Source organism: Ambystoma mexicanum, chromosome 2p (genome assembly GCF_040938575.1).
Source record: "Ambystoma mexicanum isolate Mex_15411 chromosome 2p, UKY_AmexF1_1, whole genome shotgun sequence".
Taxonomy (NCBI): domain Eukaryota; kingdom Metazoa; phylum Chordata; class Amphibia; order Caudata; family Ambystomatidae; genus Ambystoma; species Ambystoma mexicanum.
In genome coordinates, this window is record NC_090923.1 from 40,878,859 (window position 1) to 40,900,902 (window position 22,044).

Genomic DNA, 22,044 nt, shown 5'->3' on the forward strand with positions numbered 1-22,044 from the left:
CATGGGAGAGAAAGAGAGAACAGAGAGAGACAGGGTGAGAGAGGCAGACACCTGCAATGCCAGAGAGGGGCATGGGGGCATGGGAGAGAAAGAGAGAACAGAGAGAGATAGGGTGAGAGAGGCACACACCTACAATGTCATAGAGTGGCATGGGAGAGACAGAGAATGAAAGAGCAGAGAGCGACAGGTTGAGAGAGGCACACACCGACAATGCCATAGAGTGTCCCAGAGAGAAGCATGGGGGCATGGGAGGGAAAGAGAGAGCAGAGAGAGACAGGGTGAGAGAGGCAGACACCTACAATGCCATAGAGTGGCCCAGAGAGGGGCATGGGGGCATGGGAGAGAAAGAGAGAACAGTGAGAGACAGGGTGAGAGAGGCAGACACCTGCAATGCCATAGAGTGGCCCAGAGAGGGGCATGGGGGCATGGGAGACACAGAGAAAGAAAGAGCAGAGAGAGACAGGATGAGCGAGGCACACACCTACAATGTCATAGAGTGGCATGGGGCATGGGAGAGACAGAGAATGAAAGAGCAGAGAGAGACAGGATGAGAGAGGCACACAACTACAATGCCATAGAGTGGCCCAGAGAGGGCATTGGGGCATGGGAGAGAAAGAGAGAACAGTGAGAGACAGGGTGAGAGAGGCAGACACCTGCAATGCCATAGAGTGGCCCAGAGAGGGGCATGGGGGCATGGGAGACACAGAGAAAGAAAGAGCAGAGAGAGACAGGATGAGCGAGGCACACACCTACAATGTCATAGAGTGGCATGGGGCATGGGAGAGACAGAGAATGAAAGAGCAGAGAGAGACAGGATGAGAGAGGCACACACCTACAATGCCATAGAGTGGCCCAGAGAGGAGCATTGGGGCATGGGAGAGAAATAGAGAGCAGAGAGAGACAGGGTGAGAGAGGCAGACACCTACAATGCCATAGAGTGGCCCAAAGAGGGGCATGGGGGCGTAGGAAAGAAAGAGAGAACAGAGAGAGACAGGGTGAGAGAGGCAGGCACCTACAATGCCAGAGAGGGGCATGGGGGGATGGGAGAGAAAGAGAGAACAGAGAGAGACAGGGTGAGAGAGGCACACACCTACAATGCCATAGAGTGGCCCAGAGAGGAGCATTGGGGCATGGGAGAGAAATAGAGAGCAGAGAGAGACAGGGTGAGAGAGGCAGACACCTACAATGCCATAGAGTGGCCCAAAGAGGGGCATGGGGGCGTAGGAAAGAAAGAGAGAACAGAGAGAGACAGGGTGAGAGAGGCAGGCACCTACAATGCCAGAGAGGGGCATGGGGGGATGGGAGAGAAAGAGAGAACAGAGAGAGACAGGGTGAGAGAGGCAGACACCTATAATGCCATAGAGTGGCCCGGAGAGGGGCATGGGGGCATGGGAGGGACAGAGAGAACAGAGAGAGACAGGGTGAGAGAGGCAGACATCTTCAATGCCATAGAGTGGCCCAGAGAGGGGCATGGGGGCATGGGAGAGACAGAGAGAACAGAGAGAGACAGGGTGAGAGAGGCAGACACCTACAATGCCAGAGAGGGGCATGGGGGCATGGGGGGAAAGAGAGAACAGAGAGACAGGATGAGAGAGGCACACACCTACAATGCCATAGAGTGGCCCAGAGAGGAGCATTGGGGCATGGGGGAGAAAGAGAGAGCAGAGAGAGACAGGGTGAGAGAGGCAGACACCTACAATGCCATAGAGTGACCCAGAGAGGGGCATGAGGCAATGGGAGAGACAGAGAGAACAGAGAGGGACAGGGTGAGAGAGGCACACACCTACAATGCCATTGAGTGGCCCAGAGAGGGGCATGGGAGAGAAAGCGAGAACAGAGAGAGACAGGGTGAGAGAGGCAGACACCTACAATGCCATAGAGTGGCCCAGAGAGGAGCATTGGGGCATGGGGGAGAAAGAGAGAGCAGAGAGAGACAGGGTGAGAGAGGCAGACACCTACAATGCCATAGAGTGACCCAGAGAGGGGCATGGGGGAATGGGAGAGACAGAGAGAACAGAGAGGGACAGGGTGAGAGAGGCACACACCTACAATGCCATTGAGTGGCCCAGAGAGGGGCATGGGAGAGACAGGGTGAGAGAGGCAGACACCTACAATGCCATAGAGTGTTCCATAGAGGGGCATGGGGGCATGGGAGAGAAAGAGAGAACAGAGAGAGACAGGGTGAGAGAGGCAGACACCTACAATGCCAGAGGGGGGCATGGGGGCATGGGAGAGACAGAGAAAGAAAGAGCAGAGAGAGACAGGCCCACACCTACAATGCCATAGAGTGGCCCAGAGAGGGGAATGGGGCCATGGGAGAGACAGAGAGAACAGAGAGAGACAGGGTGAGAGAGGCAGACATCTACAATGCCATAGAGTGGCCCAGTGAGGGGCATGGGAGAGAAAGCGAGAACAGAGAGAGACAGGGTGAGAGAGGCAGACACCTACAATGCCAGCGAGGGGCATGGGGGCATTGGAGAGAAAGAGAGAACAGAGACAGACAGGGTGAGAGAGGCAGACATCTACAATGCCATAGAGTGGCCCAGAGAGGGGCATGGGGTCATGGGAGAGACAGAGAGTACAGAGAGAGACAGGGTGAGAGAGGCAGACATCTACAATGCCATAGAGTGGCCCAGAGAGGGGCATGGGGTCATGGGAGAGACAGAGAGTACAGAGAGAGACAGGGTGAGAGAGGCAGACACCTACAATGCCAGAGAAGGGCATGGGGGCATTGGAGAGAATGAGAGAACCGAGAGAGATAGGGTGAGAGAGGCACACACCTACAATGCCATAGAGTGGCCCAAAGAGGGGCATGTGGGCATGGGGGCATGGGAGAGAAAGAGAGAACAGAGAGAGACAGGGTGAGAGAGGCAGCCACCTGCAATGCCATAGAGTGGCCCACAGAGGGGCATGGGGGCATGGGAGGGACAGAGAAAGAAGGAGCAGAGAGAGACAGGATGAGAGAGGCACACACCTACAATGTCATAGAGTGGCATGGGGCATGGGAGAGACAGAGAATGAAAGAGCAGAGAGCGACAGGATGAGAGAGGCACACACCTACAATGCCATAGAGTGGCCCAGAGAGGAGCATGGGGGCATGGGAGAGAAAGAGAGAGCAGAGAGAGACAGGGTGAGAGAGGCAGACACCTACAATGCCATAGAGTGGCCCAGAGAGGGGCATGGGGGCATGGGAGAGAAAGAGAGAACAGAGAGAGACAGGGTGAGAGAGGCAGACACCTGCAATGCCATAGAGCGGCCCAGAGAGGGGCATGGGGCCTGGGAGAGAAAGAGAGAGCAGAGAGAGACAGGGTGAGAGAGGCAGACACCTACAATGCCATAGAGTGGCCCAGGGAGGGGCATGGGGGCATGGGAGAGAAGGAGAGAACAGAGAGAGACAGAGTGAGAGAGGCACAGAACTACAATGCCAGAGGGGGGCATGGGGGCATGAGAGAGACAGATAAAGAAAGAGCAGAGAGAGACAGGATGAGAGAGGCACACACCTACAATGCCATAGAGTGGCCGAGAGAGGGGCATGGGAGAGACAGAGAGAACAGAGAGAGACAGGGTGAGAGAGGCAGACAGCTGCAATGCCATAGAGTGGCCCAGAGAGGGGCATGGGGGCATGGGAGAGAAGGAGAGAACAGAGAGAGACAGAGTGAGAGAGGCACAGAACTACAATGCCAGAGGGGGGCAATGGGGCATGAGAGAGACAGATAAAGAAAGAGCAGAGAGAGACAGGATGAGAGAGGCACACACCTACAATGCCATAGAGTGGCCCAGAGAGGAGCATGGGGGCATGGGAGAGAAAGAGAGAGCAGAGAGAGACAGGGTGAGAGAGGCAGACACCTACAATGCCATAGAGTGGCATGGGGCATGGGAGAGACAGAGAATGAAAGAGCAGAGAGCGACAGGATGAGAGAGGCACACACCTACAATGCCATAGAGTGGCCCAGAGAGGAGCATGGGGGCATGGGAGAGAAAGAGAGAGCAGAGAGAGACAGGGTGAGAGAGGCAGACACCTGCAATGCCATAGAGCGGCCCAGAGAGGGGCATGGGGCCTGGGAGAGACAGAGAATGAAAGAGCAGAGAGCGACAGGATGAGAGAGGCACACACCTACAATGCCATAGAGTGGCCCAGAGAGGAGCATGGGGGCATGGGAGAGAAAGAGAGAGCAGAGAGAGACAGGGTGAGAGAGGCAGACACCTGCAATGCCATAGAGCGGCCCAGAGAGGGGCATGGGGCCTGGGAGAGACAGAGAATGAAAGAGCAGAGAGCGACAGGATGAGAGAGGCACACACCTACAATGCCATAGAGTGGCCCAGAGAGGAGCATGGGGGCATGGGAGAGAAAGAGAGAGCAGAGAGAGACAGGGTGAGAGAGGCAGACACCTACAATGCCATAGAGTGGCCCAGAGAGGAGCATGGGGGCATGGGAGAGAAAGAGAGAGCAGAGAGAGACAGGGTGAGAGAGGCAGACACCTAAAATGCCATAGAGTGGCCCAGAGAGGGGCATGGGGGCATGGGAGAGAAGGAGAGAGCAGAGAGAGACAGGGTGAGAGAGGCAGACACCTACAATGCCATAGAGTGGCCCAGAGAGGGGCATGGGGGCATGGGAGAGAAGGAGAGAACAGAGAGAGACAGAGTGAGAGAGGCACAGAACTACAATGCCAGAGGGGGGCATGGGGGCATGAGAGAGACAGATAAAGAAAGAGCAGAGAGAGACAGGATGAGAGAGGCACACACCTACAATGCCATAGAGTGGCCGAGAGAGGGGCATGGGAGAGACAGAGAGAACAGAGAGAGACAGGGTGAGAGAGGCAGACAGCTGCAATGCCATAGAGTGGCCCAGAGAGGAGCATGGGGGCATGGGAGAGACAGAGAGAACAGAGAGAGACGGGGTGAGAGAGGCAGACACCTACAATGCCATAGAGTGGCCCAGAGAGGGGCATGGGGGCATGGGAGAGACAGAGAGAACAGAGAGAGACAGGGTGAGAGAGGCAGACACCTACAATGCCAGAGAGTGACATGGGGGCATGGGAGAGAAAGAGAGAACAGAGAGAGACAGGGTGAGGGAGGCAGACACCTACAATGCCATAGAGTGGCCCAGAGAGGGGTATGGGGCCATGGGAGAGAAAGAGAGAACTGAGAGAGACAGGATGAGAGAGGCACACACCTACAATGCCAGAGGGGGGCATGGGGGCATGGGAGAGACAGAGAAAGAAAGAGCAAAGAGAGACAGGGTGAGAGAGGCACACACCTACTATGCCATTGAGTGGCCCAGAGAGGGGCATGTGGGCATGGGAGAGAAAGAGAGAACAGAGAGAGACAGGGTGAGAGATGTAGACACCTACAATGCCATGGAGTGGCCCAGAGGGGGGCATGGGGGCATGGGAGAGACAGGGTGCGAGAGGCACACACCTACAATGCCATATAGTGGCACAGAGAGGGGCATGGGAGAGACAGGGTGAGAGAGGCACACACTACAATGGCATAGAGTGGCCCAGAGAGGGACATGGGAGAGAAAGAGAGAACAGAGAGAGACAGGGTGAGAGAGGCACACACCTGCAATGCTATAGAGTGGCCCAGAGCGGGGCATGGCGGCATGGGAGAGAAAGAGAGAACAGAGAGAGACAGGGTGAGAGAGGCAGACACCTGCAATGCCATAGAGTGGCCCAGAGAGGGGCATGGCGGCATGGGAGAGACAGAGAGAACAGAGAGGGACAGGGTGTGATAGGCACACACCTACAATGCCATAGAGTGGCCCGGAGAGGGGCATGGGAGACACAGGGTGAGAGAGGCACACACCTACAATGCCATAAAGTGGCCCAGAGAGGGGCATGGGGGCATGGGAGAGACAGAGAAAGAAAGAGCAGAGAGAGACAGGGTGAGAGAGGCAGACACCTGCAATGCCATAGAGTGGCCCAGAGAAGGGCATGGGGGCATGGGAGAGACAGAGAGAACAGAGAGTGACAGGGTGAGAGAGGCACACAGCTACAATGCCATAGAGTGGCCCAGAGAGGGGCATGGGAGAGACAGGGTGAGAGAAGCACACACCTACAATGCCATAAAGTGGCCCAGAGAGGGGCATGGGGGCATGGGAGAGACAGAGAAAGAGAGAACAGAGAGAGACAGGGTGAGAGAGGCAGACACCTACAATGCCGTAGAGTGGCATGGGGGCACGGGAGAGACAGAGAAAGAGAGAACAGAGAGAGACAGGGTGAGAGAGAAAGACACCTACAATGCCATAGAGTGGTCCAGAGAGGGGCATGGGGGCCTGGGAGAGACAGAGAAAGAGAGAACAGAGAGAGACAGGGTGAGAGAGACAGACACCTACAATGCCATAGAGTGGCCCAGAGAGGGGCATGGGGGCATGGGAGAGACAGAGAAAGAGAGAACAGAGAGAGACAGGGTGAGAGAGACAGACACCTACAATGCCATAGAGTGGTCCAGAGAGGGGCATGGGGGCATGGGAGGGACAGAGAAAGAAAGAGCAGAGATAGACCGGGTGAGAGAGGCACACACCTGCAATGCCATAGAGTGGCCCAGAGAGGGGCATGGGGGCATGGGAGAGAAAGAGAGAACAGAGAGAGACAGGGTGAGAGAGGCCGACACCTACAATGCCATAGAGTGGCCCAGAGAGGGGCATGGGGGCATGGGAGAGAAGGAGAGAACAGAGAGAGACAGAGTGAGAGAGGCACATAACTACAATGCCAGAGGGGGGCATGGGGGCATGAGAGAGACAGATAAAGAAAGAGCAGAGAGAGAAAGGATGAGAGAGGCACACACCTACAATGCCATAGAGTGGCCCAGAGAGGGGCATGGGGGCATGGGAGAGATAGAGAAAGAAAGAGCAGAGGGAGACAGGATGAGAGAGGCACACACCTACAATGCCATAGAGTGGCCGAGAGAGGGGCATGGGAGAGACGAAGAGAACAGAGAGAGACAGGGTGAGAGAGGCAGACAGCTGCAATGCCATAGAGTGGCCCAGAGAGGGGCATGGAGGCATGGAAGAGACAGAGAAAGAAAGAGCAGAGAGAGTCAGGATGAGAGAGGCACACACCTACAATGCCATAGAGTGGCCCAGAGAGGAGCATGGGGGCATGGGAGAGACAGAGAGAACAGAGAGAGACGGGGAGAGAGAGGCAGACACCTACAATGCCATAGAGTGGCCCAGAGAGGGGCATGGGGGCATGGGAGAGACATAGAGAACAGAGAGAGACAGGGGGAGAGAGGCAGACACCTACAATGCCAGAGGGGGGCATGGGGGCATGGGGGCATGGGAGAGACAGGGTGAGAGAGGCACACACCTACAATGCCAGATAGGGGCCCAGTGAGTGGCATGGGGGCATGGGAGAGAAACAGAGAACAGAGAGAGACAGGATGAGAGAGGCAGACACCTACAATGCCATAGAGTGGCCCAGAGAGGGGCATGGGGCCATGGGAGAGAAAGAGAGAACAGAGAGAGACGGGATGAGAGAGGCACACACCTACAATGCCAGAGGGGGGCATGGGGGCATGGGAGAGACAGAGAAAGAAAGAGCAAAGCGAGACAGGGTGAGAGAGGCACACACCTACTACGCCATTGAGTGGCCCAGAGAGGGGCATGGGGGCATGGGAGAGAAAGAGAGAACAGAGAGAGACAGGGTGAGAGATGTAGACACCTACAATGCCATAGAGTGGCCCAGAGGGGGGCATGGGGGCATGGGAGAGACAGGGTGCGAGAGGCACACACCTACAATGCCATATAGTGGCACAGAGAGGGGCATGGGAGAGACAGGGTGAGAGAGGCACACACCTACAATGCCATAGAGTGGCCCAGAGAGGGGCATGGGAGAGAAAGAGAACAGAGAGAGACAGGGTGAGAAAGGCACACACCTGCAATGCCATAGAGTGGCCCTGAGAGGGGCATGGCGGCATGGGAGAGAAAGAGGGAACAGAGAGAGACAGGGTGAGAGAGGCGGACACCTCCAATGCCAGAGAGAGGCCTAGAGAGGGGCATGGGGGAATGGGAGATAAAGAGGGAACAGAGAGAGACAGGGTGAGAGAGGCAGACACCTACAATGCCATAGAGTGGCCCAGAGAGGGGCATGGGGGCATGGGAGAGAAACAGAGAACAGAGAGAGACAGGATGAGAGAGGCAGACACCTACAATGCCATAGAGTGGCCCAGAGAGGGGCATGGGGGCATGGGAGAGAAACAGAGAACAGAGAGAGACAGGATGGGAGAGGCACACACCTACAATGCCGTAGAGTGGCCCAGAGAGGGGCGTGGGGGCATGGGAGAGACAGAGAGAACAGAGAGGGACAGTGTGAGAGAGGCGGACACCTACAATGCCAGAGAGGGGCACCGAGAGGGGCGTGGGGGCATGGGGGAGAAAGAGTGAACAGAGAGAGACAGGGTGAGAGAGGCAGACACCTACAATACCATAGAGTGGCCCAGAGAGGGGCATGGGAGCATGGGAGAGAAAGAGAGAACAGAGAGAGACAGGGTGAGAGAGGCAGACACCTACAATGCCGTAGAGTGGCCCAGAGGGGGGCGTGGGGGCATGGGAGAGAAAGAGGGAACAGAGAGAGACAGGATGGGAGAGGCACACACCTACAATGCCGTAGAGTGGCCCAGAGAGGGGCGTGGGGGCATGGGAGAGACAGAGAGAACAGAGAGGGACAGTGTGAGAGAGGCAGACATCTACAATGCCATAGAGTGGCCCAGTGAGGGGCATGGGAGAGAAAGCGAGAACAGAGAGAGACAGGGTGAGAGAGGCAGACACCTACAATGCCAGAGAGGGGCATGGGGGCATGGGAGTGAAAGAGAGAACAGAGAGAGATAGGGTGAGAGAGGCACACACCTACAATGTCATAGAGTGGCATGGGGCATGGGAGAGACAGAGAAAGAAAGAGCAGAGGGAGACAAGATGAGAGAGGCACACACCTACAATGCCATAGAGTGGCCGAGAGAGGGGCATGGGAGAGACGAAGAGAACAGAGAGAGACAGGGTGAGAGAGGCAGACAGCTGCAATGCCATAGAGTGGCCCAGAGAGGTGCATGGAGGCATGGAAGAGACAGAGAAAGAAAGAGCAGAGAGAGTCAGGATGAGAGAGGCACACACCTACAATGCCATAGAGTGGCCCAGAGAGGAGCATGGGGGCATGGGAGAGACAGAGAGAACAGAGAGAGACGGGGAGAGAGAGGCAGACACCTACAATGCCATAGAGTGGCCCAGAGAGGGGCATGGGGGCATGGGAGAGAAGGAGAGAACAGAGAGAGACAGAGTGAGAGAGGCACATAACTACAATGCCAGAGGGGGGCATGGGGGCATGAGAGAGACAGATAAAGAAAGAGCAGAGAGAGAAAGGATGAGAGAGGCACACACCTACAATGCCATAGAGTGGCCCAGAGAGGGGCATGGGGGCATGGGAGAGATAGAGAAAGAAAGAGCAGAGGGAGACAGGATGAGAGAGGCACACACCTACAATGCCATAGAGTGGCCGAGAGAGGGGCATGGGAGAGACGAAGAGAACAGAGAGAGACAGGGTGAGAGAGGCAGACAGCTGCAATGCCATAGAGTGGCCCAGAGAGGGGCATGGAGGCATGGAAGAGACAGAGAAAGAAAGAGCAGAGAGAGTCAGGATGAGAGAGGCACACACCTACAATGCCATAGAGTGGCCCAGAGAGGAGCATGGGGGCATGGGAGAGACAGAGAGAACAGAGAGAGACGGGGAGAGAGAGGCAGACACCTACAATGCCATAGAGTGGCCCAGAGAGGGGCATGGGGGCATGGGAGAGACATAGAGAACAGAGAGAGACAGGGGGAGAGAGGCAGACACCTACAATGCCAGAGGGGGGCATGGGGGCATGGGAGAGACAGGGTGAGAGAGGCACACACCTACAATGCCAGAGAGGGGCCCAGTGAGTGGCATGGGGGCATGGGAGAGAAACAGAGAACAGAGAGAGACAGGATGAGAGAGGCAGACACCTACAATGCCATAGAGTGGCCCAGAGAGGGGCATGGGGCCATGGGAGAGAAAGAGAGAACAGAGAGAGACGGGATGAGAGAGGCACACACCTACAATACCAGAGGGGGGCATGGGGGCATGGGAGAGACAGAGAAAGAAAGAGCAAAGCGAGACAGGGTGAGAGAGGCACACACCTACTACGCCATTGAGTGGCCCAGAGAGGGGCATGGGGGCATGGGAGAGAAAGAGAGAACAGAGAGAGACAGGGTGAGAGATGTAGACACCTACAATGCCATAGAGTGGCCCAGAGGGGGGCATGGGGGCATGGGAGAGACAGGGTGCGAGAGGCACACACCTACAATGCCATATAGTGGCACAGAGAGGGGCATGGGAGAGACAGGGTGAGAGAGGCACACACCTACAATGCCATAGAGTGGCCCAGAGAGGGGCATGGGAGAGAAAGAGAACAGAGAGAGACAGGGTGAGAAAGGCACACACCTGCAATGCCATAGAGTGGCCCTGTGAGGGGCATGGCGGCATGGGAGAGAAAGAGGGAACAGAGAGAGACAGGGTGAGAGAGGCGGACACCTCCAATGCCAGAGAGAGGCCTAGAGAGGGGCATGGGGGAATGGGAGATAAAGAGGGAACAGAGAGAGACAGGGTGAGAGAGGCAGACACCTACAATGCCATAGAGTGGCCCAGAGAGGGGCATGGGGGCATGGGAGAGAAACAGAGAACAGAGAGAGACAGGATGAGAGAGGCAGACACCTACAATGCCATAGAGTGGTCCAGAGAGGGGCATGGGGGCATGGGAGGGACAGAGAAAGAAAGAGCAGAGATAGACCGGGTGAGAGAGGCACACACCTGCAATGCCATAGAGTGGCCCAGAGAGGGGCATGGGGGCATGGGAGAGAAAGAGAGAACAGAGAGAGACAGGGTGAGAGAGGCCGACACCTACAATGCCATAGAGTGGCCCAGAGAGGGGCATGGGGGCATGGGAGAGAAGGAGAGAACAGAGAGAGACAGGGTGAGAGAGGCCGACACCTACAATGCCATAGAGTGGTCCAGAGAGGGGCATGGGGGCATGGGAGGGACAGAGAAAGAAAGAGCAGAGATAGACCGGGTGAGAGAGGCACACACCTGCAATGCCATAGAGTGGCCCAGAGAGGGGCATGGGGGCATGGGAGAGAAAGAGAGAACAGAGAGAGACAGGGTGAGAGAGGCCGACACCTACAATGCCATAGAGTGGCCCAGAGAGGGGCATGGGGGCATGGGAGAGAAGGAGAGAACAGAGAGAGACAGAGTGAGAGAGGCACATAACTACAATGCCAGAGGGGGGCATGGGGGCATGAGAGAGACAGATAAAGAAAGAGCAGAGAGAGAAAGGATGAGAGAGGCACACACCTACAATGCCATAGAGTGGCCCAGAGAGGGGCATGGGGGCATGGGAGAGATAGAGAAAGAAAGAGCAGAGGGAGACAGGATGAGAGAGGCACACACCTACAATGCCATAGAGTGGCCGAGAGAGGGGCATGGGAGAGACGAAGAGAACAGAGAGAGACAGGGTGAGAGAGGCAGACAGCTGCAATGCCATAGAGTGGCCCAGAGAGGGGCATGGAGGCATGGAAGAGACAGAGAAAGAAAGAGCAGAGAGAGTCAGGATGAGAGAGGCACACACCTACAATGCCATAGAGTGGCCCAGAGAGGAGCATGGGGGCATGGGAGAGACAGAGAGAACAGAGAGAGACGGGGAGAGAGAGGCAGACACCTACAATGCCATAGAGTGGCCCAGAGAGGGGCATGGGGGCATGGGAGAGACATAGAGAACAGAGAGAGACAGGGGGAGAGAGGCAGACACCTACAATGCCAGAGGGGGGCATGGGGGCATGGGGGCATGGGAGAGACAGGGTGAGAGAGGCACACACCTACAATGCCAGATAGGGGCCCAGTGAGTGGCATGGGGGCATGGGAGAGAAACAGAGAACAGAGAGAGACAGGATGAGAGAGGCAGACACCTACAATGCCATAGAGTGGCCCAGAGAGGGGCATGGGGCCATGGGAGAGAAAGAGAGAACAGAGAGAGACGGGATGAGAGAGGCACACACCTACAATGCCAGAGGGGGGCATGGGGGCATGGGAGAGACAGAGAAAGAAAGAGCAAAGCGAGACAGGGTGAGAGAGGCACACACCTACTACGCCATTGAGTGGCCCAGAGAGGGGCATGGGGGCATGGGAGAGAAAGAGAGAACAGAGAGAGACAGGGTGAGAGATGTAGACACCTACAATGCCATAGAGTGGTCCAGAGGGGGGCATGGGGGCATGGGAGAGACAGGGTGCGAGAGGCACACACCTACAATGCCATATAGTGGCACAGAGAGGGGCATGGGAGAGACAGGGTGAGAGAGGCACACACCTACAATGCCATAGAGTGGCCCAGAGAGGGGCATGGGAGAGAAAGAGAACAGAGAGAGACAGGGTGAGAAAGGCACACACCTGCAATGCCATAGAGTGGCCCTGAGAGGGGCATGGCGGCATGGGAGAGAAAGAGGGAACAGAGAGAGACAGGGTGAGAGAGGCGGACACCTCCAATGCCAGAGAGAGGCCTAGAGAGGGGCATGGGGGAATGGGAGATAAAGAGGGAACAGAGAGAGACAGGGTGAGAGAGGCAGACACCTACAATGCCATAGAGTGGCCCAGAGAGGGGCATGGGGGCATGGGAGAGAAACAGAGAACAGAGAGAGACAGGATGAGAGAGGCAGACACCTACAATGCCATAGAGTGGCCCAGAGAGGGGCATGGGGGCATGGGAGAGAAACAGAGAACAGAGAGAGACAGGATGGGAGAGGCACACACCTACAATGCCGTAGAGTGGCCCAGAGAGGGGCGTGGGGGCATGGGAGAGACAGAGAGAACAGAGAGGGACAGTGTGAGAGAGGCGGACACCTACAATGCCAGAGAGGGGCACCGAGAGGGGCGTGGGGGCATGGGGGAGAAAGAGTGAACAGAGAGAGACAGGGTGAGAGAGGCAGACACCTACAATACCATAGAGTGGCCCAGAGAGGGGCATGGGAGCATGGGAGAGAAAGAGAGAACAGAGAGAGACAGGGTGAGAGAGGCAGACACCTACAATGCCGTAGAGTGGCCCAGAGGGGGGCGTGGGGGCATGGGAGAGAAAGAGGGAACAGAGAGAGACAGGATGGGAGAGGCACACACCTACAATGCCGTAGAGTGGCCCAGAGAGGGGCGTGGGGGCATGGGAGAGACAGAGAGAACAGAGAGGGACAGTGTGAGAGAGGCAGACATCTACAATGCCATAGAGTGGCCCAGTGAGGGGCATGGGAGAGAAAGCGAGAACAGAGAGAGACAGGGTGAGAGAGGCAGACACCTACAATGCCAGAGAGGGGCATGGGGGCATGGGAGTGAAAGAGAGAACAGAGAGAGATAGGGTGAGAGAGGCACACACCTACAATGTCATAGAGTGGCATGGGGCATGGGAGAGACAGAGAAAGAAAGAGCAGAGGGAGACAAGATGAGAGAGGCACACACCTACAATGCCATAGAGTGGCCGAGAGAGGGGCATGGGAGAGACGAAGAGAACAGAGAGAGACAGGGTGAGAGAGGCAGACAGCTGCAATGCCATAGAGTGGCCCAGAGAGGTGCATGGAGGCATGGAAGAGACAGAGAAAGAAAGAGCAGAGAGAGTCAGGATGAGAGAGGCACACACCTACAATGCCATAGAGTGGCCCAGAGAGGAGCATGGGGGCATGGGAGAGACAGAGAGAACAGAGAGAGACGGGGAGAGAGAGGCAGACACCTACAATGCCATAGAGTGGCCCAGAGAGGGGCATGGGGGCATGGGAGAGAAGGAGAGAACAGAGAGAGACAGAGTGAGAGAGGCACATAACTACAATGCCAGAGGGGGGCATGGGGGCATGAGAGAGACAGATAAAGAAAGAGCAGAGAGAGAAAGGATGAGAGAGGCACACACCTACAATGCCATAGAGTGGCCCAGAGAGGGGCATGGGGGCATGGGAGAGATAGAGAAAGAAAGAGCAGAGGGAGACAGGATGAGAGAGGCACACACCTACAATGCCATAGAGTGGCCGAGAGAGGGGCATGGGAGAGACGAAGAGAACAGAGAGAGACAGGGTGAGAGAGGCAGACAGCTGCAATGCCATAGAGTGGCCCAGAGAGGGGCATGGAGGCATGGAAGAGACAGAGAAAGAAAGAGCAGAGAGAGTCAGGATGAGAGAGGCACACACCTACAATGCCATAGAGTGGCCCAGAGAGGAGCATGGGGGCATGGGAGAGACAGAGAGAACAGAGAGAGACGGGGAGAGAGAGGCAGACACCTACAATGCCATAGAGTGGCCCAGAGAGGGGCATGGGGGCATGGGAGAGACATAGAGAACAGAGAGAGACAGGGGGAGAGAGGCAGACACCTACAATGCCAGAGGGGGGCATGGGGGCATGGGAGAGACAGGGTGAGAGAGGCACACACCTACAATGCCAGAGAGGGGCCCAGTGAGTGGCATGGGGGCATGGGAGAGAAACAGAGAACAGAGAGAGACAGGATGAGAGAGGCAGACACCTACAATGCCATAGAGTGGCCCAGAGAGGGGCATGGGGCCATGGGAGAGAAAGAGAGAACAGAGAGAGACGGGATGAGAGAGGCACACACCTACAATACCAGAGGGGGGCATGGGGGCATGGGAGAGACAGAGAAAGAAAGAGCAAAGCGAGACAGGGTGAGAGAGGCACACACCTACTACGCCATTGAGTGGCCCAGAGAGGGGCATGGGGGCATGGGAGAGAAAGAGAGAACAGAGAGAGACAGGGTGAGAGATGTAGACACCTACAATGCCATAGAGTGGCCCAGAGGGGGGCATGGGGGCATGGGAGAGACAGGGTGCGAGAGGCACACACCTACAATGCCATATAGTGGCACAGAGAGGGGCATGGGAGAGACAGGGTGAGAGAGGCACACACCTACAATGCCATAGAGTGGCCCAGAGAGGGGCATGGGAGAGAAAGAGAACAGAGAGAGACAGGGTGAGAAAGGCACACACCTGCAATGCCATAGAGTGGCCCTGTGAGGGGCATGGCGGCATGGGAGAGAAAGAGGGAACAGAGAGAGACAGGGTGAGAGAGGCGGACACCTCCAATGCCAGAGAGAGGCCTAGAGAGGGGCATGGGGGAATGGGAGATAAAGAGGGAACAGAGAGAGACAGGGTGAGAGAGGCAGACACCTACAATGCCATAGAGTGGCCCAGAGAGGGGCATGGGGGCATGGGAGAGAAACAGAGAACAGAGAGAGACAGGATGAGAGAGGCAGACACCTACAATGCCATAGAGTGGCCCAGAGGGGGGCATGGGAGAGAAACAGAGAACAGAGAGAGACAGGATGGGAGAGGCACACACCTACAATGCCGTAGAGTGGCCCAGAGAGGGGCGTGGGGGCATGGGAGAGACAGAGAGAACAGAGAGGGACAGTGTGAGAGAGGCGGCCACCTACAATGCCAGAGAGGGGCACCGAGAGGGGCGTGGGGGCATGGGGGAGAAAGAGTGAACAGAGAGAGACAGGGTGAGAGAGGCAGACACCTACAATACCATAGAGTGGCCCAGAGAGGGGCATGGGAGCATGGGAGAGAAAGAGAGAACAGAGAGAGACAGGGTGAGAGAGGCAGACACCTACAATGCCGTAGAGTGGCCCAGAGGGGGGCGTGGGGGCATGGGAGAGAAAGAGGGAACAGAGAGAGACAGGATGGGAGAGGCACACACCTACAATGCCGTAGAGTGGCCCAGAGAGGGGCATGGGGGCATGGGAGAGACAGAGAGAACAGAGAGGGACAGTGTGAGAGAGGCAGACATCTACAATGCCATAGAGTGGCCCAGTGAGGGGCATGGGAGAGAAAGCGAGAACAGAGAGAGACAGGGTGAGAGAGGCAGACACCTACAATGCCAGAGAGGGGCATGGGGGCATGGGAGAGAAAGAGAGAACAGAGAGAGATAGGGTGAGAGAGGCACACACCTACAATGTCATAGAGTGGCATGGGGCATGGGAGAGACAGAGAAAGAAAGAGCAGAGGGAGACAAGATGAGAGAGGCACACACCTACAATGCCATAGAGTGGCCGAGAGAGGGGCATGGGAGAGACGAAGAGAACAGAGAGAGACAGGGTGAGAGAGGCAGACAGCTGCAATGCCATAGTGCGGCCCAGAGAGGGGCATGGAGGCATGGAAGAGACAGAGAAAGAAAGAGCAGAGAGAGTCAGGATGAGAGAGGCACACACCTACAATGCCATAGAGTGGCCCAGAGAGGAGCATGGGGGCATGGGAGAGACAGAGAGAACAGAGAGAGACGGGGAGAGAGGCAGACACCTACAATGCCAGAGGGGGGCATGGGGGCATGGGAGAGACAGGGTGAGAGAGGCACACACCTACAATGCCAGAGAGGGGCCCAGTGAGTGGCATGGGGGCATGGGAGAGAAACAGAGGACAGAGAGAGACAGGATGAGAGAGGCAGACACCTACAATGCCATAGAGTGGCCCAGAGAGGGGCATGGGGGCATGGGAGAGACATAGAGAACAGAGAGAGACAGGGGGAGAGAGGCAGACACCTACAATGCCAGAGGGGGGCATGGGGGCATGGGAGAGACAGGGTGAGAGAGGCACACACCTACAATGCCAGAGAGGGGCCCAGTGAGTGGCATGGGGGCATGGGAGAGAAACAGAGGACAGAGAGAGACAGGATGAGAGAGGCAGACACCTACAATGCCATAGAGTGGCCCAGAGAGGGGCATGGGGCCATGGGAGAGAAAGAGAGAACAGAGAGAGACGGGATGAGAGAGGCACACACCTACAATGCCAGAGGGGGGCATGGGGGCATGGGAGAGACAGAGAAAGAAAGAGCAAAGCGAGACAGGGTGAGAGAGGCACACACCTACTACGCCATTGAGTGGCCCAGAGAGGGGCATGGGGGCATGGGAGAGAAAGAGAGAACAGAGAGAGACAGGGTGAGAGATGTAGACACCTACAATGCCATAGAGTGGCCCAGAGGGGGGCATGGGGGCATGGGAGAGACAGGATGCGAGAGGCACATACCTACAATGCCATATAGTGGCACAGAGAGGGGCATGGGAGAGACAGGGTGAGAGAGGCACACACCTACAATGCCATAGAGTGGCCCAGAGAGGGGCATGGGAGAGAAAGAGAACAGAGAGAGACAGGGTGAGAAAGGCACACACCTGCAATGCCATAGAGTGGCCCTGAGAGGGGCATGGCGGCATGGGAGAGAAAGAGGGAACAGAGAGAGACAGGGTGAGAGAGGCGGACACCTCCAATGCCAGAGAGAGGCCTAGAGAGGGGCATGGGGGAATGGGAGATAAAGAGGGAACAGAGAGAGACAGGGTGAGAGAGGCAGACACCTACAATGCCATAGAGTGGCCCAGAGAGGGGCATGGGGGCATGGGAGAGAAACAGAGAACAGAGAGAGACAGGATGGGAGAGGCACACACCTACAATGCCGTAGAGTGGCCCAGAGAGGGGCGTGGGGGCATGGGAGAGACAGAGAGAACAGAGAGGGACAATGTGAGAGAGGCGGACACCTACAATGCCAGAGAGGGGCACCGAGAGGGGCGTGGGGGCATGGGGGAGAAAGAGGGAACAGAGAGAGACAGGGTGAGAGAGGCAGACACCTACAATACCATAGAGTGGCCCAGAGAGGGGCATGGGAGCATGGGAGAGAAAGAGAGAACAGAGAGAGACAGGGTGAGAGAGGCAGACACCTACAATGCCGTAGAGTGGCCCAGAGGGGGCCGTGGGGGCATGGGAGAGAAAGAGGGAACAGAGAGAGACAGGGTGAGAGAGGCAGGCACCTACAATGTCATAGAGTGCCATGGGGGCATGGGAGAGACAGAGAAAGAAAGAGCAGAGAGAGATGCGAAAGACAGTGCATGACTGGGGAGAAAAAGACAGGGAAGAAGCGAGAAGGTAGAGAGAGGGACAGTAGAGACCAAAACACGTCACAGAAAGAAGGACACAGAGAGGTGACGAGGCTCTCGCGCAGGTAAGGTGCATAGGTGTTCCACTTAGTGCGTTTTGGGAGCAGCATGCAGAAACACCCACCGCCAAACACCGTCTCTCCACGGGCCCTCCTTCAGCGCATTCCAGCCCACAACATCCCCTTTAGAGCCAAGCCTCCAGCACACCTGCGCCGCACAATGAACAGCAACTGGGTGAAACTATATGCAATGCAACTGACAGAACAAGCAACAGCATGGCAACCAACTAGTGTAACTGTATGCAAACATGCAAGGGAACCAATGGTGTGGGTCTATTTCTCCAACCAGCACAGATGCACTTTGAGAGACTCTTGCATACATGGCTCGTTCTCACAGGCGTAATCTTTCATCCAACAGGGACCCTTGACTCTCGTCTCCCCGCCCTCTCTGTTTCCTGCTTTGACTGCCACCTCCCATGCATCCCTCCCCCTTATTTGCCGATATTCAATTCTCTTAGTTTCCTGCAGGCCAAACCCTTGTTCACAATATGGAAATGATTTGATGTTCTTTGTTGTAAAGTCTTTCAGGCAATTGCATCCCCCCTCCCGCCAACTGGCAGAGCTTCTTGTGTCTAGACTAGAAGCAACAACCGGGGCTTCTTAACAATGGTGTGGAGGGGGTTGGGGGGACGTTTCACAAGACCTCTCTTAGGTGCTTCTCAAGCTCACACCTCAAGGACAGAAGCCGTCCCCAGGCTGATATAGGTGTTGCTTGGGGAGCCATATAAGCTTCAAGAGGTCCATACCAGTGACCGCTCCATCCATACCCCACCACTGCTTGGCAGATTGGCAATATTCTTAGCTGTGAAGCCAGATAGAATCCAACCAGGCGGGAACATCCCAGCCGCCCTCCAGTAGCACTAAGGGCGACTAATCTCTGTGCCATTCAGGGTGTTGCCCTTGCCAGAGGAACGTAGTAAGATCTGCTCCAGTTTTAGAAGGTCTTGCATTACTATTTTAATGCGGAATGCTTGGACGAGCTTGAGAAGGGTGGGATATGCATTCATTGTTATCACCAAACCAGGATATTGAGGCCTGCTTCCATCTAGTAGGGTCCGGCCTGATTACATCTGGCACGTGTGGGTATTTTATTCTATACAGTTCTCTTGTGTTACTGTTTAATTCTATCCCAAAGAACTTCATTGGTCTCTCGGCCGCCTAAAGTTCAACTTCTCTGAAATTCTTTCCTGCATTTCATTGAGAAACCTAAGCCCATGAATTCATAATTGGGGACACTGATTTTAAATCTTGAAACTGCAGGCATTTGTTCATGCACCTTTGGTAGGGTGTCAAGGGGTTCTGAGGCAGAAATAAGTACATCGGCTGTGAATAATGACCGTTTGGATTAGAGACCTTCCAACCCAGTGCCCTTGATATCCTGATTTGCTCTCATCCACCTTGCGAAAGGTTCCATGATTAAAATAAATAATACATGGGCACCCTTAGCTGACGCCTCCACCTACCAGATTATTCTTTATGCATAACATCAGGGAGGATTTCTTCAAACCTTGAGCCGAATTCTTGGCAAAGATTTTGTTTTTGAAAATCAATGTTTATCACAGTTTTCCATTATCAAAACCGAACCAATCGTTTACAGGGAGTGAGGAAGCAACAGGCTAGAAAACATTTCTATGCTAACCTCTAGCAAACCACCCTTCCCCCCTCTGTTCCCCTCCCTCTCCCACCTCTTTCCACGCTATCAAACTACGGCGGTCATGACTCGGCCAAGGTCAACACTAGCGCAATCCCCTCCAGACGGCTCATCTAAGGGGCTACCTCCCATATGTGGGAAAGAAGGGAAGTCAGTTCTTCTCTGGGTCCATCCTTTTTTCTTTTTTCATCAGGAAGGTGTGGAGATGCTCCATATGGTATATTCCCTCACACTCTGAAGCCTTTCAGTTTTGGTTGGGACAGTGATTCCCTTCCATAGCTCCGCCACACAAGTCCTAGCCACCACTAGAAGGACTTGCGCCATATGTGTAAGGGCAGAACCTTTATCGTCTTGACCACTCACTCCCAGTAATAGTAGCAGGCAGCGGTGAGAATGCCCTCGCAATCCCATCTAGGCCCCTTATCCATGACAGGACTTACTACCAAAACAGTTGCATGTGACTACATTTCCACCACATATGATCATAATCACCCTCTGCCTGCCCTCATTTCCAACAGCTAGAGTTCACTCCCGGATACATTCTGACCAATTCATTTGGGGTGTAATGCCATCTGTGTAGCAGCTTGATGGCTTGCATTCTGTACACCAGGGATACTGTGGAGTGCAACGCCTTCCGACATATTGTAGGCCAAAGCCCGTTTGCGGTATCCATTTCCAGATCTATAGACCTTTGATCTCTACCGGGTAATCGGCTGAATGGTTCGGCCAGTAGAAGCTCCTTGTAGAGCCTGGCTATTATACCTCATGCATTCAACCCTAGAAGCAAGGTTTTCTCAAAGGACGTCAGCACTCTGCTGACACTGTCCCCCCATCTCGGGTCAGAGAAATCTAATTTCCATTGCAGCTCTCGAAAAGAAACATGAACAGTGCCAATCTGAAGGTGTTCCCCTAACAGTTTGGGGGACGGACATCTGCCATCCACCCAGAGCTGTCCTGCTCTCTCCAAGCTCCCCTCATACCAAAACTGAAAATGGAGGGGTTCTGCAATAAGATATCTCAGCGTGGGCAGAGGGGGCCAAATACAGCTCAGGGGCGAAGGCCACAATGCAAGCCATCTAGTAGAACTCCCCTCCTTCCAAATGGACCACAGCACTCCCAGGACTGGGTGTTCAATACTCCTTCTCGGGAGTTCAACACGTGGAACCCACAACCATTCACTCAACACAACCGGTCCCAGAATTGCATTCTCCAGTGCGACCCATTGTTTTGTTGTCTTCTGATTCAGGTGGTCAACCATACCTCTCAGTTGTGCCACCTTATAATACAATACAAAAACAGGAAAATCCCATCTCCCTTTTGGAAGGATGAGGGTTTTATAAACAATCCTCGGTTTGGCTCCCCCATCGAAATTTCAACAATACCCTCTTAACCTCAGATAGTAACAAAGAAGGTACCGTTGTGGGCAGCATCTGGAATAAGAATAGACATTTAGGGAGTATCATCATTTTAATCCAATTCATCCTCGCCATCCGTGAGAGATATAAACTTTCCCATGTATTTATCTCTCATTTCACTGCAGCCCTTGTTCTGAAATAGTCGCTCAGGGTCCTCGACCCGGAACAGTAACCCTCGGCTATACATCAGGTCATCAGCCTCTAGCAACCCCACCGGGAAGACAGCCGATTTGTCCAGATGTATTTGAAACCCCAACATCTTGCCATATATGGAGAGACCCTGAAGCAGGTTTGGGATAGAATGCCTATGTCTAGTGATCTATAGAGCAAGGCATCGTCCGCAAAGAGACTCAGTTTGTATTCCTGCTCCCCAACCCGGGCGCCCTGAATCATATGACTTTTCTTGACTGCCACAGACCATGGTTCCATAACTAGTGCGTTTCCATGGTATTTAATCGCGGGATGTTTTTTCACAGGGTTTTTTACCGCAGATTTGTTAACGAAAAAAACTCTTCAAATGTTATCTTCCTGCCCCTAAGCCACCATCCCCTTTAATTATTTTGCTCTTCTCAAACATAACACCCCAAATATATATTTGTGTAAACCCCTCCTAAAAGGTTGATGAGTTTTTTCATTAAAATAATCACCTCCGCTCACTCTAGTGCATAGCACGCTTCTCAAGTGAATCCCTTCATTGCCAAGTGAGTTCTGTCCATGGTATTACATCCTTTCCATACATGTGTTTTTACCACAGCGTTCTGGTAGTAATACAAATATGTCTCCATGTTCTATTTCCTTAACTTTATAGCCCAGTTCCATTTCCCTCTTGTCTCTCTTCCCTTTTGCTCTGGGTCTGGGGGTACGGTCTCGGGGCTTCCATGTACGATACCTAACAATGAGCACCCTTTCCTTGACCGAGGAGATTCTGCGCGGTGCCCCCTTATATGCGAATGCAAGTCCACGT